This window comes from Cydia strobilella, chromosome 1 (assembly GCF_947568885.1).
Source record: "Cydia strobilella chromosome 1, ilCydStro3.1, whole genome shotgun sequence".
Taxonomy (NCBI): Eukaryota; Metazoa; Arthropoda; class Insecta; order Lepidoptera; family Tortricidae; genus Cydia; species Cydia strobilella.
The window spans coordinates 17,739,988-17,755,266 of record NC_086041.1 but is presented as its reverse complement, the minus strand read 5'-3'; the positions used below and the strand labels follow the sequence as shown (position 1 = coordinate 17,755,266).

Genomic DNA, 15,279 nt, shown 5'->3' with positions numbered 1-15,279 from the left:
AATTTATTAATAATACTGAATACCTGGGAGACCGAGCTTTGCTCGGAAAACATAAGTGAAAACTCAAAATTTCCCAGAGATAAGACCTAGCTAGATCGAACCCCTTAGAGCAAATTTCATCGAAATCGTTAGAGCCGTTTCCGATATCACTGAAATATGTTTCGGTTATATCGGAATCGGACAAGAATTCGAATAAGAAAAGGTATAAGAAAGATAAGATAACACAAAAAGGACAAAAAAAAGTACCCCTGTCGTACCAGTCTTAAACCCGAATCCTCTTACACGTATTTCCCCGAACATACCGCAACGCCATTGCAGCATACTTACACTGCATGAAATTGTCTACTACAAGCATTACGGAAACACTGTTTGCATGTGTGAGTAATAGTAGGAAATAGCATGACAGAAACACTGTCGACATTAAAGGTGGTTTTTGCACAATGAAGTATTCAATGTTTATTATAATAGTTCAATATTTATGTAAAGAGTGCGCTAAACATACTTTTAAGTATACAGATACCAACACTATTCCACAAAAAAATAAAACCTGAAAATTTGCGAAAGTGACGCCATCTAGCGGGGTTTAAGCTTTGGGTAACCTAGTCGAACCACCTTAAGGCTAATTACAGACCTGTGTTACAGGCAATATAACATATAAAATTTTCTTACAATTCACCCAACAATCTTCGATTGACACGTTATTAGTATTATGTATATTACTATAGCCACTATAGGTTCTATAAATTGTAAATACAGATGTGAATCACGACGAAAAAATCAACGATGATCAACTCTGGCCAACGTGGGATTCGAACCCACATCCTTGGACTGCCGATCCAAAATTCCAAATGGTAACGCATTACAAGTAGATCGGCAGTCCAAGGATGTGGGTTCATGTCCCATGCACGTTGGCCAGAGTTGATCCTCGTTGATTTTTAGGGTTCCATACCTCAAAAGGAAAAAGATTTTCACAATGAGCTCTTTCATTTGATATGTAACACGATATAGTTTGACCTTTATTTTTTAATTTTCTCATTTACCCCCCAAAAGTGGCACCCGTGTTTAAAATTAATTTGTTTACGTTACATGTCCATCTTTGGGTTACAAACTTACATATGTGTATTTCAACTTAATTGGTCCAGTCGTTTTGGAGAAAATAGGCTGTGACATACGGACAGACAGACAGACAGACGCACGAGTGATCCTATAAGGGTTCCGTTTTTTCCTTTTGAGGTACGGAACCCTAAAAAGGAAAAACTATTTACATTTTTATAGGTTGTTTGGTTAGATGACATTAGGTTAGATAAAGGTACATCTTAAAGACACACAAAAAAATAAAACTTCATTTAAGATAATCATGAAGTAAACATGTTTTAGGTAGGTATCTGATGATTAGATTCTTAAGAATTCTGATCCAATCTACTTTTTTTATTCCAAAGAAATTATGCTTTAACAGTACTCAACTCACTGTGCGAATCTGACAGGACAATTCGAACGTGCACCTGATATTAAACCGATATTTGAATAATATTAATTATACAATTTGTATGTTAGTATCTATTCATTCGCGTTCATCTTGCAGTAAGATCCTTATACATACTAGTCTAGTAGGGTAAACCCTCCAGTGAATGAACATCCCCCAGTGAATGAACAAATTCACGTTTTTTGTCTAAAATAAGAAATATAGCAATTTTTACCACTTGTCGTATGTTTTTTCTTATAAACAACTATATTTCCTATGCAATGGTAATCCGTGATAAATTTATTTTCAACCAGTTTGAATGTGACTGGCGTTTGAAGTTTACGTGTTTCTGGTTTTGAAGTTTTGTATGGAAAAATTAGATCCCAGATAAGAACAGTGTACGTTTGGAGCAACATATGAAGTGCTTATTTAATGTTTACCCGTACAAAGTTTAGTTATTTGGATAGATTAAGAGTTAAACCTTCTATTTAGGTATCCTTGCCTCCCGCTTGAACCACATATGAGATAACACCCTTGTAACTCAGCCCTAATTAAGGGAATTTATCAACTTGCAGCGCCATCTAACGCGCCACTCAAGTACTAATGTCGCCCGGTTGCTAGCGCTCGGCTGCTTTCTCGTCAGTACGCTTTTGTAACTCAGCCGAGCAACATGTTTACAAAGCAAATTTACAAAGCAAGTTTAAAAAAGATCGAGAAATTTCAAATCGTGAAAATGTTTTGAATACCTTCGACTTCGTGACATTCTGCTCGGTGCCCATGGCCCAGCGACGAGACGCAGTGACCTTCCTATACTTCCCGTGTGACGACATGGCGTCGTCCCTTGAGACGACATGGCGTCGTCCCGTGAGACGACATAGCGTCGTCCCGTGAGGCGACGTAACGTCGTCCCGTGAGACGACAAAGCGTCGTCCCGTGAGACGACATAGCGTCGTCCCGTGAGGCGACGTAACGTCGTCCCGTGAGACAGGTTTTGATAGTCTTTTTGGGGATACTAAAGCATCTCCTGTATCCTCTTCTAATGTTGACTATAGTCTATAGCTACAAAATAGCGGCCTGTCACAAAGCGAAACCTTTGCGCTAGTCTAGAAATTATATATATTTCAAAACGTCTACTAAGTAGCTGTCACACAGAGACCACCGAACTAAGAGTAACACGTAGAAAACATACCTTCTATCACATTCCGTTCAAAAGGCCGAACTAACAAAAGCATTTATAATGCTCTATTCACATCAATCAGATAGAAACTTGTGAACTCAGCTTCAAATGCTGTAAGTAAAGAGCTCCACTTTGGAAAATTATCTTAGCAGCGGGTTTTAAATCATAATACGTTGACCGCAAACGTTATAGTTAATAACTATCGGAAACGGAATGGTATTTGTAGGAGGTGCTTTCACAGAATGACTAAAAGGACTACAATACTAATTTAGTATGGCCTTCCGCATTGTTACCCATGATTGATCAATAGAAGTGGAAACATGGTTTCGTTAGTGGTAGATGTTATATTTCTGACGAAGCTTCCCTTTATGTAAATAAAGAAAGAATTTATGAAAAGATTTTTCGGTAGTTCAGTTAGAGTGGACTTACTGATCCTGTGTACCGAAAAATCACGAATTAAATTAGTGAAGCCGACTAAGGGAACTAAACCGTCGAACCAACAGCCACGGTCCACGGCTTTGTATCTAAATGAACTTGGAAGTCTTTAACTCAAACGACTACACATGAGAAAACAATAAAACTCGTTAATTGCTCCGAGGGTTTGTTTGATTTTCTAATAAGACAAATAAATGAAATCACTTCAAAAACTTTGAAACCATGTGGACTGCGGGGCAAGCCATTATTATGTACATACAAAGGTACAACGTACGCAAACGTACATACAAGAGTAATATTTGCAGGCAGTCACCGATAGCAGATACCTGATTCGAAAAGAGCACGGATCGGAAATACAAACCCTTCTTTCGATTTCTAGATGAGATGTTTCCCTTCCAGATAACGAAGTAGTCACATGCTTTTACAAAATAACATACGGCATTTTAGGCCAAAGGCACCCAAATTCAAGATAATATGTAATAAATAAATAAATAAAAAAAAAAAACATTTATTTCGGACAATAATACAATCCATATTTTGTTAGTTACAAATATACTTAAATTACTATGTTAGTACCTAAACTAAGATAATATAACTAAGGTTCTTAGAGGAATACCCGAAAGAGAACATCCTTAAAAAGACGAGTCAACTAGGTCAAATCCCAAATAGATACCAGTGCATGGAATCAGAGGCTTGATAATAACGTTAGAACGCTCATCAAAGGATCGCGCAAGATCTAAGCCGAATATGATTCTAGTAGTGTCTCATGACTACAATATGCTCGCCGGTTAAATGGAGTGCAATATACTCTAAAAATCAACACTAGTTCTGTTGTCATTGCCAGATCTAAGTACTACAAGCTTAACTGAAAGGTGGAAATCCAGGGCTTACAGCAGTCCAGGGCTTACAGCATACTGTTGTAACAGGTCTCGTATGGCATGTACTCGCAATTGTAAACATCATCGTCAATGCAATCAAGTAGTGTTGTAGGTTTGTAGTACCCTACAAAATCATTGTGTCTTGGATATAGGGCAGACGCGCTGCTAATCGAATTACAGCATTACTTGTGAAGACAACTACAATTCATATATTTATATATTCATGATACATTCATTAAATATACTAAATATGAGATGTCTAGATATATATCAGCTTTACGTCAACGAAGTGACAAATAATATGTCGCAGAAAGGCCTAGATCATCAAATAATTGTCTATTTGGGGGCATCATGATGACTTTACGTCAACGAAGTGACAAATAATATGTCGCAGAAAGGCCTAGATCATCAAATAATTGTCTATTTGGGGGCATCATGATGACTGATTAGTCCTAGGGTTCCTTCAAGATAATAAAAACAGTCTAAATTCAACTGATACACAAAGTTCAAAGTCTTTTTATTTGTGAGTATATGTCAAACTGATTACAGGGGCGGTAAATAAATATTTGTAGCACTATACTCTGCCTGATGGCACTATTGCATGAACGTCAATAAACAACATACAACTTCCCCTTGCATTGCTAAATCTCTAATCAAAATTAATATTTGGTAATGAATGCATCTACACGCGTCAAGGGTCAACAGGAACTGTGCCACGGCACCACACGCGTGACGGCGCTAGCGCAGCACTTGAGATTAGATGACGTTATGAAGCTCGACCCGTGGTTTGTGCGGTGGGTTCCCTACATAAACAAATAATACTGTAATGTAATGTAATTTGTCTTAGTCTCACGAAAGTTTCGCAATTGGTTTTAATAGGTTGCACTACAATCTAAAGTGGATATTTTCACCTCGTCTATTCTTATTCAAGAAGTCTTCCGTGGCCAGTCAAGAGGTGTTTACGCTCTTATTAGAAGATCGTATGTATAGGTACGAAAGCACAAAAAAAAAACACAAAGTGTGCTAAGACTAACAATAAACTTGTACAATCCACTACCAGCGCGCGAACTGTGGCGAACCTCTTTGGTCGGCTTACGTCCGCCTGCGAACGCAGGCCGCTAAACCGATTATGTACTTCTCGTTTATCAAAAACTGACTGATGTAAAATATTGTTCTTTGATTTGTCACAAGAAAATATAATTAGTTTTCTTTCTTATTTGTTGATTGATTATTTATTTATACCAAAAATAGAAGTCCCACAGAACCATAAAATCTTCATTTTGGGAATCAATTCGCCACCAGAAAGAGTGAACGTTAAACAACCTAAAATTACAAACCTAAAGATTATAGGTGAACGCATTGGAATGATTCAATGATTAAAATATCTTCTAAAATATTCTACTTGGTAGACGTATCTTCAGATAAAGTAAGTATCATGGAGAGATGCCATCCACAACAACTGGAGTTGTCAGCATCACTTTAAATTTACAATCATCGCCACCATACGATTGTCACCTGCGTGTCAGTACTCAGTAATTCTGTTCATTCGCCATTTGTTACATTCGCTTGCATGACTGTCAAGTATATAATATAAGCTCAGTTGAAGCGGTACCAGCCTAATGGCATGTTTTCAGTTATCTGTGGATAGTAAATTTAGCAGCATAATTGACACTTAAAATAAGTAGGAGCCTACCATTTCATATAAGAATTATTAACTATTCATAGCTTAACATTAATATGGTTGTTTTTAAAGCAACCCTCACCTAAAACCAATCAATAAGGATGTATTATCGGCTCAGTTGAAACTACTACTAGCTGAGAGTTGTTACTAGATAGTAAAGTGCTAAATCGTGAACTGATGTATTTTCTTCTTCATTTTCTGACGCTACTTTCAGGCAGAGCAGTACTCGATTTGAAATAAAATTCAATTATTTCCGCAAATAAACACATTATGTAGGTATACATATAATTTTCAACACATTTACGGAATTTGTTGTCATTATGTAGTGGGCTATGTACAAATGAAGCCGGTATAGTAAATAACTATTAATGTCTAAAAATACAAACATTTGGTTATTCGTGCATATTAAAATACATATTACATTACATCTGACCTATACTTACCAATTTACATTTAATTGATAGAAAATAATATTGTCTTCGGTTACCGCGATAGTTACTCATGAAATAAAACTATGAAAAATGCAATACCCCTCTACAGACTGCAGGAGTGTACAGGCTGGACCGTGAGTGTGGCCTATCATATGTCGGGCAGACGAAACGGAGCATTTCCACTCGGGTGAAGGAACACATAGCTGATGTCAAGCACCGTCGACCTAGGTCTGCTGTCTGTGAGCATGTCATGGATAAAGCCAATCACTCAATCAAGTTTGATAAGCCTCTGGTTCTTGCCAAGGAGAAGCGTTACATACCCAGAATGCTGCGCGAGGCCATTGAGATTAAGAAATATCCAAACTTTAATAGGGAAGATGGCTTTTCTCTACCACCAGCTTGGGATCCTGTAGTCCACCTGATAAAGGAGCAAGCGAGACATAGACTGTGAGACCGTAGTGTTGGATGATGCTGGACATTCTGATGTTTTGAAAAGATGTGTCCCGCCGAGTTTGTTGCCGGTCCCATATTGGGATACCCTCCTACAATTTAGGAGGGAATTAAATCTTCTCGGGTCCGTGGTGTAGGGTTGGAGCCGGCATAGTTTTTTTATCGCGTATATATATATATCTTTACTTGAAAAATAATTATAGTGTATAACTAGCCTTATGAACCGATTTTGCATGTACAACCAGCCTTAAAGTTTGTAGTCTATGATTGTTCATTATTTTAGTATGTGGGTATTTTTGCATTTTGTAATTTTTCCTCAGTCACCCGTTGACCACGAACGCTGTAAAGAGTTCGAAACGTCGGGATGTATTATAAATTCAATATACGCGATATAATCCGTTTTCATAGTTTTATTTCATGATAGAAAATACTTTAAATCAGAGAGGACCCAGGGATTTTTCAATTAGTTACGAATTGAAACGACGAAAAGATTTTTGGATGGATCGGCAGTTCTATATTTCATTGTGTTAAGCAGTAGACAAGTAGTATTCTTTTTTTTGTAAAATAATAATTATCATTACATTATACAACATAACCTATTTATCCTTTTCACTTAGTGGGGTGTTGTAAGGAAAGCATCAGAGGTAGTGTGAACGGGTTTGATATAAAACTCACTTGATGGGGTTCACTTTGCAAGCATCACAGCTCGCGTAGCTACAGATGTGATTCAGCATACTTACATAGTCGCAATGAATAACTTTAGTTATATTGCCAGTCAGTGCTAACGATTGTCGTATCTATCGATAATTACAAATGAGGAAATTCTAGTCATTAAGGTTTGACGCAAACAATCTTTTAGTACAGTTTAAACAATTTTTCAAGCCGATATTCTTATTATGTGATTTTTGCATTAATATTATCACTATCAGTCACAGTACGCTCGGGCCAGCGCCGGCAGAGGTTTAAACACGTCTCATATGTGGTTCAAGCGGGAGGCAAGGATACCTAAATAGAACCGTTTTTCCCCGGAAGGGTAAAAAACGGATATTTAGGTTCCTGCCGAAGCTTGAACCACGCCTAAGGGCCTTGCCGGATTATATATATGGTACGGACGAGAAAGCAGCCGAGCGCTAGCAACCGGGCGACATTAGTACTTGAGTGGCGCGTTAGATGGCGCTGCAAGTTGATAAATTCCCTTAATTAGGGCTGAGTTACAAGGGTGTTATCTCATATGTGGTTCAAGCTTCGGCAGGAACCTAAATATCCGTTTTTTACCCTTCGGGGGAAAAACGGTTCTATAAATGCACACTTTGTCGGCGTATTATGCGATTAAGTCTTTATGTTTTAGAGTTCCATTACTGGCTTATCAAATGTTCTGAAACCAGTAAATGAACGGTGTGTTCATTCACTGGTGTCGTCTAGATTTCATATTTTTTCTAAATTTATATGTAAACGAAATGGAATTGAGTTTGTTTTTTGTGATTCTGCATAGAAAACGATTCTGATTCATTCAGCCAGTATTGGAACAAACCAAATTTCTATAGTCCATTTACTAGATTTTTCATGCCTATGTATGAACAGTACAAAATTTGGCTTGTTCATTCATTGGGTTTCTACTAATTCTATGTATGAACAATGTAACCACGAACAACGGAATGAAAAGTCTATTATTTTAAGCATTATTTGCTGAGCCTGACCTTTTCCATCAAAATATGCACGTTGTGAGAAAGAGAATGAGAGAATGAGAATGAGAAATTTATTGATAAAATTATGAATAATTTTACACGTCACACAGCATACACATCATTATTACAATAATACATAATAGAGGTAATTATCACAATATTAAATTATTCAGTTATTTTACATTGTTTTAATTTATTTTTTGAAATTACATCAGTTTGGGACATCAGCAGTTCTGAATATAAATTCGTTTATTGTGTAACAAGCTAAACAAATTAGCATTTTTTTAAGTTTGTTTACAAATATTGCCTCACTAGCTGAGTCAATGACCTCTTTCGGAAGGGTGTTAAAGATCCTTACACCCATGACACCGAGTGACTTCCGAGCCTGTTGTTTCTTGTTTTAAATATTGATCTCTTTTTCTTATTAATATGTAACAGATTTCTGTGTTATTGGTGAATAACCATGATTTTATTACATTCTTATATATTTAATATCAAATAGAGGGGATAAAAAGATATGAACGCTTTCGCTATACCTACTAGAATTGAGCTGGAAACGGGTTTTGTGTTTAAATGTCTTTTTAATGATGATTAAAAAGATCGAAATTATGTTCATTCACTGGATTTTGCGGTGTTCATTCACTAGTTTTCATGTTCAATCATTAGGTTTTTGGGTACTTTTTGATAAATAATGTTATAACTCAAAAACTATGAAAGTAATAAAAAATCGCAGAAATTACTTTCTTAATTATTAAATGAGGGTTGATTAAATTGCAATTAATTATTCAAATTATTAATGAATGCTGAGAAATGATTTTTCAAACTTGGATAATTGCTTAATTGTTCATTCACTGGAGGTCTTACCCTATACCTATTTTAGGTACCTAACCCGGTCCGTCCATCGGTTAAGGGACTTCCAATCTAAGATATCTTAAGCCATCCACTTTTCCAACCGCTGCCCGCTTATATCTAAGTTTCTGGTTTACGACGGGCTATGTGTCAGAAATAACTGAGAAAACTTATATAGCAGATGGCGGACAATCTTGTCCAGATCCCAATATGCTTTAGAGGAAAGGGGTCGGTTGCTTCTCCATACAAACTTAGTCCTCATTTTCCTCTCTGGATATTGACATTATGGAATATATTTTTGCATAATTTAATGTATATTAACCATAGCTATCATACGTTTGACTGTTTTAGATTTTTTGATTATTGTAAAAATTAGAAGCGAAAAACAGATTTTATGACTCGTGATGTCGTGATTGATATACAACCTATTGTGTTAAAACATTTTCAATAATATTAATCAGAGGATAATGACGACTACGTTTGTATGAAAAGTTGATGAAAAGGCGATTTCGCGCGGGTCCTCCACTTTCGTCTTAACAATGAACATGTTTACTGTCCTCTTTGCCGCAATTGGAATCCCCAAAAACATTATCACTTAAAATGTTGCCAAGACGAATGTTGTACATAAGGCTTGCACTGTCAAAAAGTTATCAGATCACATGTAGAGCCAAGCTTCTAACTACAAGCCCTAACTTCACAAACTCTACACCTTGGTCAAAATATGTGGCTTGATAAAATATTTTGTAAACTATAAATACCACAAACTAAATTGGAGATAAGTGTACCTGTAAAAAATTAATAATTATATTCACTCAGTAATAAAGGGTCGCCGATCACGATATTTAAAAAATGTTGGGACCGTGACAAACGATGCCCTAGAGACTAAGTCGCGTACAAAAGCTAAACCTGCAAAATATAATTAACATCAGCCAGCGCTGAGAGGAGCAAAGGTCATTAGGTGAACAAACCCGACCCCTAACCTTCTCTCGTAATCAAATCCAGGGTCGGTTAAAAGGTTTCAACTACCCTTACCCATCTACAGATTCGAGAGCCAATGAAACGTAGTTTCGCCCGAGACAAACACTTAGCTGCCGACCGAATACGCTACACTTAACGCTTTTAGGTAGCTAATTAGTCACGTGTCTAAATACCTACCTACCTAGCCTTAAAAAAACTATAAGTAATTGTTCAGGAACGTGTCTGTAGGAACTCTTGGTGGCGCTGGACATTACGCTGCATATGATGGATACTTTTTAAGTAACTTAGCTTTTTTTAAATTCGAGTATGTTTGTCGCTTTCTCGAAGCCCCTCGTATATTCACCTTGACACTGTGCTAGAGATTGAAATAACCCTTTAAGTATGTACAAAATCAAACTAATGTCTTTTATACATGCATATGTATGTGAATAATGTCAGAAATGTTTTAACAGGAGGAGGAAAGTTGATTAATAGATCTAATATTATCCCCTTATCAAGATATATACATACCTACCGAACTGGATTTAACCATGCACAAAGAGCATCCATGCGGCAATATCGGACGAATGTAAAAGTTCATCGGATGGACGGAGCAAATAAATCGGCTCACCACGTATATAGTAAGGGTAAGTAGGCGCATTGAGTATGCACTTTTGTCTCAGGCGATGCCGCTTGGCACGATTGTTTCTCATGTCAAACAAAGCTGATTTGGCCCGGTAGCCACGAGATCGTACCATGCATAACAAACATTTAAAGCGCGTGGCGGTGACGATTTCCATACAAATGGAACTATGCCCAAAGTTCAAGATTAATAATGTTTGAGACAACTTTCAAAGTATTATTAAAACAAAAGGAAAGTTTTGGTATCGTTGCATCTACGATTTCGTTATCTGTCATTTAAAGCGGGAATTTCGATATTGCATATTAGTTTTTCAAAATGAATGATCAGAATATGAAGCATTTGCTAATAGGATTATTCAGAATTGCCTTTATTTTACGAGTCTCATACTAAAAAGGATATAGTTAAACACTTTCTTTCTTCAAGGAAAAGCTAGACAAACTAGTATATATATAGACTTTATGAAGAAACGGGTGAGGTTAGTTTTAAGAAGGTTCCGGTTAGAAATAGGACAATCATCGAAATATAAACCGAGTTAAATCTATCTTTGATAACACTACTTTAACGTCCGTCAGAGTGGCAGCGGATAAATTAAAAGTATCAAAGTCGTCTGTCGCCAGAATGATAAAAGAACGAACTGGGTTTAAAACCATATGTGCAACAAACTGCTTCTAGATATGTAAAGGACCAAGAGGAACATGCCAAAAGGGGTAACCAATAAGTTTATAAAAGTTAGCTGAATAAAATACTCAAAGATTTATTGACGATTGAACCTATGTTCCGGCTAAATCCCAATGATGTTCATGAAGGACACATTTCCGTAAAACCATTCATTAATTTCCATTCAGTCCAAACCACCACCAGTAGGACCAAAAAATTATACCAAAAGCCAATTTTTTTACGATATACTTTGTATGACCAAACGAGACGGCTGCAAAATCAGGAACAGCCGTAAAGGGGCCCACTGACTATCAGTCTGCCGGACGATACCGGCCTGTCAGTTGTTCGGGACTGTCATAATTTTGTTCTAACTGACAGGCCGATATCGTCCGGCGGACTGATAGTCGGTGTGACTGGCCGCGAACAATCTAAGATAATTAAAAAAAATAAGTTGTCGTGGGAGCAATAGAAATATTATAATGAGTGCAAAAGAGCAAGTAATAGCTAACATACATCAATCAGTGTGACATATGTGTCATATATATGGCATAATCTGTGGCAATGACACTTAGAACATGGCGTCAAGAAATACATTTTCGTGAGCTTAATAAACTATCTTTTATTTAACACAAATCTGATATTTCATATAAAACATGGTGTCAGGTGAAAACAGAGAATAACAAGAAACCTAAGTGGTAAATATATAAGTCTTAGTGAAGAAAATAAAACCTTTGTGGACCAGGCAAAGGGGAGAATGATACGCCCGTATTAACCCTGGGGTTGCAGCCTCCTAAAGGATACAAAATTGAAGATGCGGAGGCTTGGAAAAAATATAAACAATTATTCAATTTATACATACAGGCCACGGAGTTGGAACAGGGGACAGACGAAAAAAGGTGGCGATTTTCTTAACCTGCGCGGGAGAAGATATTTTAGAGATTTACAATGGTATGAGTGGCAATTCTACATTAAAATGGGTTGGGTTGCTTGGAAAGTTTGACGAACATTTTAACAACAAAACTAACACCGTCGTGAACAGCTACAGATTTTATAATTTACGACAAGAGCCAGATGAACCGGTGGAACGATTTGTTTTAAGATTAAAAAATGCTGCCAAAACATGCAACTTCAAAGAAGAAGACAGAATGGTAAGAGACATGCTGGTGATAGGGGTAAGAGAAGCAAGTATTAAAGAGAGATTGCTGCGAGAAAAAGAACTGAGTTTAGACACTGCAGTGGAATTGTGCAAGGCTGCTGAGTACAGCAAGAAAAATGTAAAAGAGCTGGAAGAAAAAGTACAGTCAGTAAATATGGATGTACATATTATGCAGGGTACCACAGCTCCACAAGTTATTGAAAAATTATGTGAGACGTTTGCTTTTATAGGGATACCAGCCGAATTAGTTAGTGACAATGGTCCACCCTTTAACTCGAGGGAATTTGTAAGTTTTTTAAAAGCTAATGGATGTGAAGCACTCAAGACTCCTCAATACCACCCTCAATCCAATGGATTAGCGGAACGGACCGTTTATACCATTAAAAAATTCTTACTTCGATTAGAGAACCTTAATCCTAAGTTATCTAGAGAAGTACGTTTGCAGAACTTCCTTTTTACTTACAGGAACTCACCTAATGCAACTGGAATGTCGCCTAATGAAATTTTATTTAAACAAAAACCTAGAACCAGATTTGATTAAATGAAGCCACATAATATAATTTCTAGAAAATCTCATAAAGAAAATAGAGAGCAAGTATTAATTAACTTTAAGGTTGGGGATAGAGTATGGTGCAAGGAGTTGAGTAAAGGAAAGGGTTGGGTCAAAGGACTTGTTTTCAAGCAATTGAGTGCTGTTAGGTATGTAGTAAATGTTGAGGGTATTCTTAAATATTACCATGCGTCCTCCCTGAGGCCTTGTTTTAGCCCAAATGTAGAATACGAATCAGACATACCTGTAGAAAATGAAACAAGTCCTGAAACTTTGAGTGAGGAGCCATCAGGTCAGCCTTTTACCGAGGAGAATTTTGATAATAGAGAAGCACCTCTAGATTCCGACTACAATAGTGAAAACGCTAGAAGTGCAGTACCAGAGTGTAGTCCAGCTGCTAAAGAAGAGGAAGAGGGAAGGGACGTTAATGTGGAGCCTGTGGAGGTAACAGCCAGCCCAACGTTAAGAAGGTCAGCTAGACCGCGAAGAGCGCCGGATAGGTTAAATTTGTAATTAAGTTTTCATATAAACTTCTTTTGTAATTAAGTAAACTTTTGAAAAAGGGGACTGTTACCGCTCGATTTTATGTCATCTGTGATTAGAATGATTATGGAGTAAAAGTAAGCATTTTCCCTAAGTTGTGTTTTATTTAAAAACTTATTACAATGAAGCAACCATTTTCGTTGCTCTTCGCTGTACCTTTTCCAGCAATGTGATGTCCTTTTTAAAGTAGGGGGACCATATCTGAAAAGCATACTCAAGTAAAGGGCGAAGTTATGACTTGTATATTCTAATAAATAGGTCCTTAGTAATTACATGGAATGCTTTCCGGATCATATACAGCATAGAATTTGCTCTCTTGGTGATTTTAGTGATATGCGTGTCCCATTTCAAGTTTTGTGAAACAATGATGCCCAGATCTCTTTGACTAGCTACTGCTTGAAGGGGAACAGAGTCAATGTGGTAATTTAGTTTAGGGTTTGTATTACCTATGTGTAGAACTGTGCACTTGTCAGCATTTAGTGATATGAGCCAGTCTTTAGTCCACTGAATTATGCGATCTAAATCACTCTGGATAATATTATGAGTTACTAATGGATTACCCATAACTTTGGTGTCATCAGCAAATATTGACAGTTCCGACTGTACTACACTCTTCAAATCTGTTATAAATATGCCAAACAGGATTGGTCCAAGCACTGATCCCTGAGGAACACCACTATAGACGTTGTGTGCATTCGATAGAGTTTCCCCTACTCTTACTTTAAATATCCTGTGGGTTAGAAAGTCCGATATCCATTCAAGGAGCTGACCACGAATCCCAAAGCGCTCCAATTTCGCAATAAGCCTTCGAATACGTACACGATCAAATGCCTTTTCGTAGTCTAAATATATGACGTCCGTAGGCTGACGATTGTCCCAGTCACGTGTCCACTTATCAAGACATACAAGAAGATTTGTCACTGTGGATCTTTTTGGTATGAAGCCATGCTGCTTGTTGATAATTACATTCTCTTTACTTATGAAATTTCGCAATTCAGTGACTATAATTTTTTCCATGGTTTTGCAGACTATACTTGTGAGGCTGATCTGACGATAGTTAGCAGCAACGAACTTATCACCCTTCTTGTATATGGGAGTGACATGTGCTTCCTTCCAGTCTCGAGGTAGGGTTCCATTCTTGAGGGATAAACTCATTATATAAGCCAGCTCATGGACAAGCACGCTACTGCACTTTTTAAGAAAAATAGAGGGTAGAGTATCCGGGCCCATTGAGGTGGAGTCGCTAAATGTTGCTAACGTTTTTGCCACGTTCTCAGACGTGAAGCATACTGATTCGATTGAATTTTCTACACGAGGCATCTGAACGTCCGGAATGTCCATGTGTGCTGGTTCACGAACAAAGGATTTCTCAAATTGATGAGCAAAAAGCTCGGCAGCAACTTTCTGATCGTTCGTGATATCCCCTTTCTCATCTCTCAGTGAAGGAGGCACGGATACCTCAGAGGATAGCTGCTTACGAATGTAACTATAAAACGATTTTGGACCGCAGTTCACTACTCCTCTTTCAAATTCAGCTCTTAATTTTCTGACTAGTGTCACCAGTTTATTATTTTCAGCTCTATATGCTTTATATGATTTTTCACAGCCATTTGATTTATACTCTTTCCAAAGTTTTAATTTATTTTCGACCTGTTCTAGTACTTGCTTTGTTATCCATGGTTTATTTACATTTATCTTTTTGTTTTTAGTTGACAATGGTACATG

At 37.2% G+C, this 15,279-nt stretch overlaps 1 protein-coding gene across 1 annotated transcript in view; it reads left to right on the top strand.

Annotated features, from left to right (window-relative positions):
* Positions 1-15,279, top strand: part of LOC134748947 (gamma-aminobutyric acid type B receptor subunit 2) — a 320,538-nt gene that overhangs the window by 213,252 nt on the left and 92,007 nt on the right. The gene's annotated exons all lie outside the window — the stretch shown is intronic.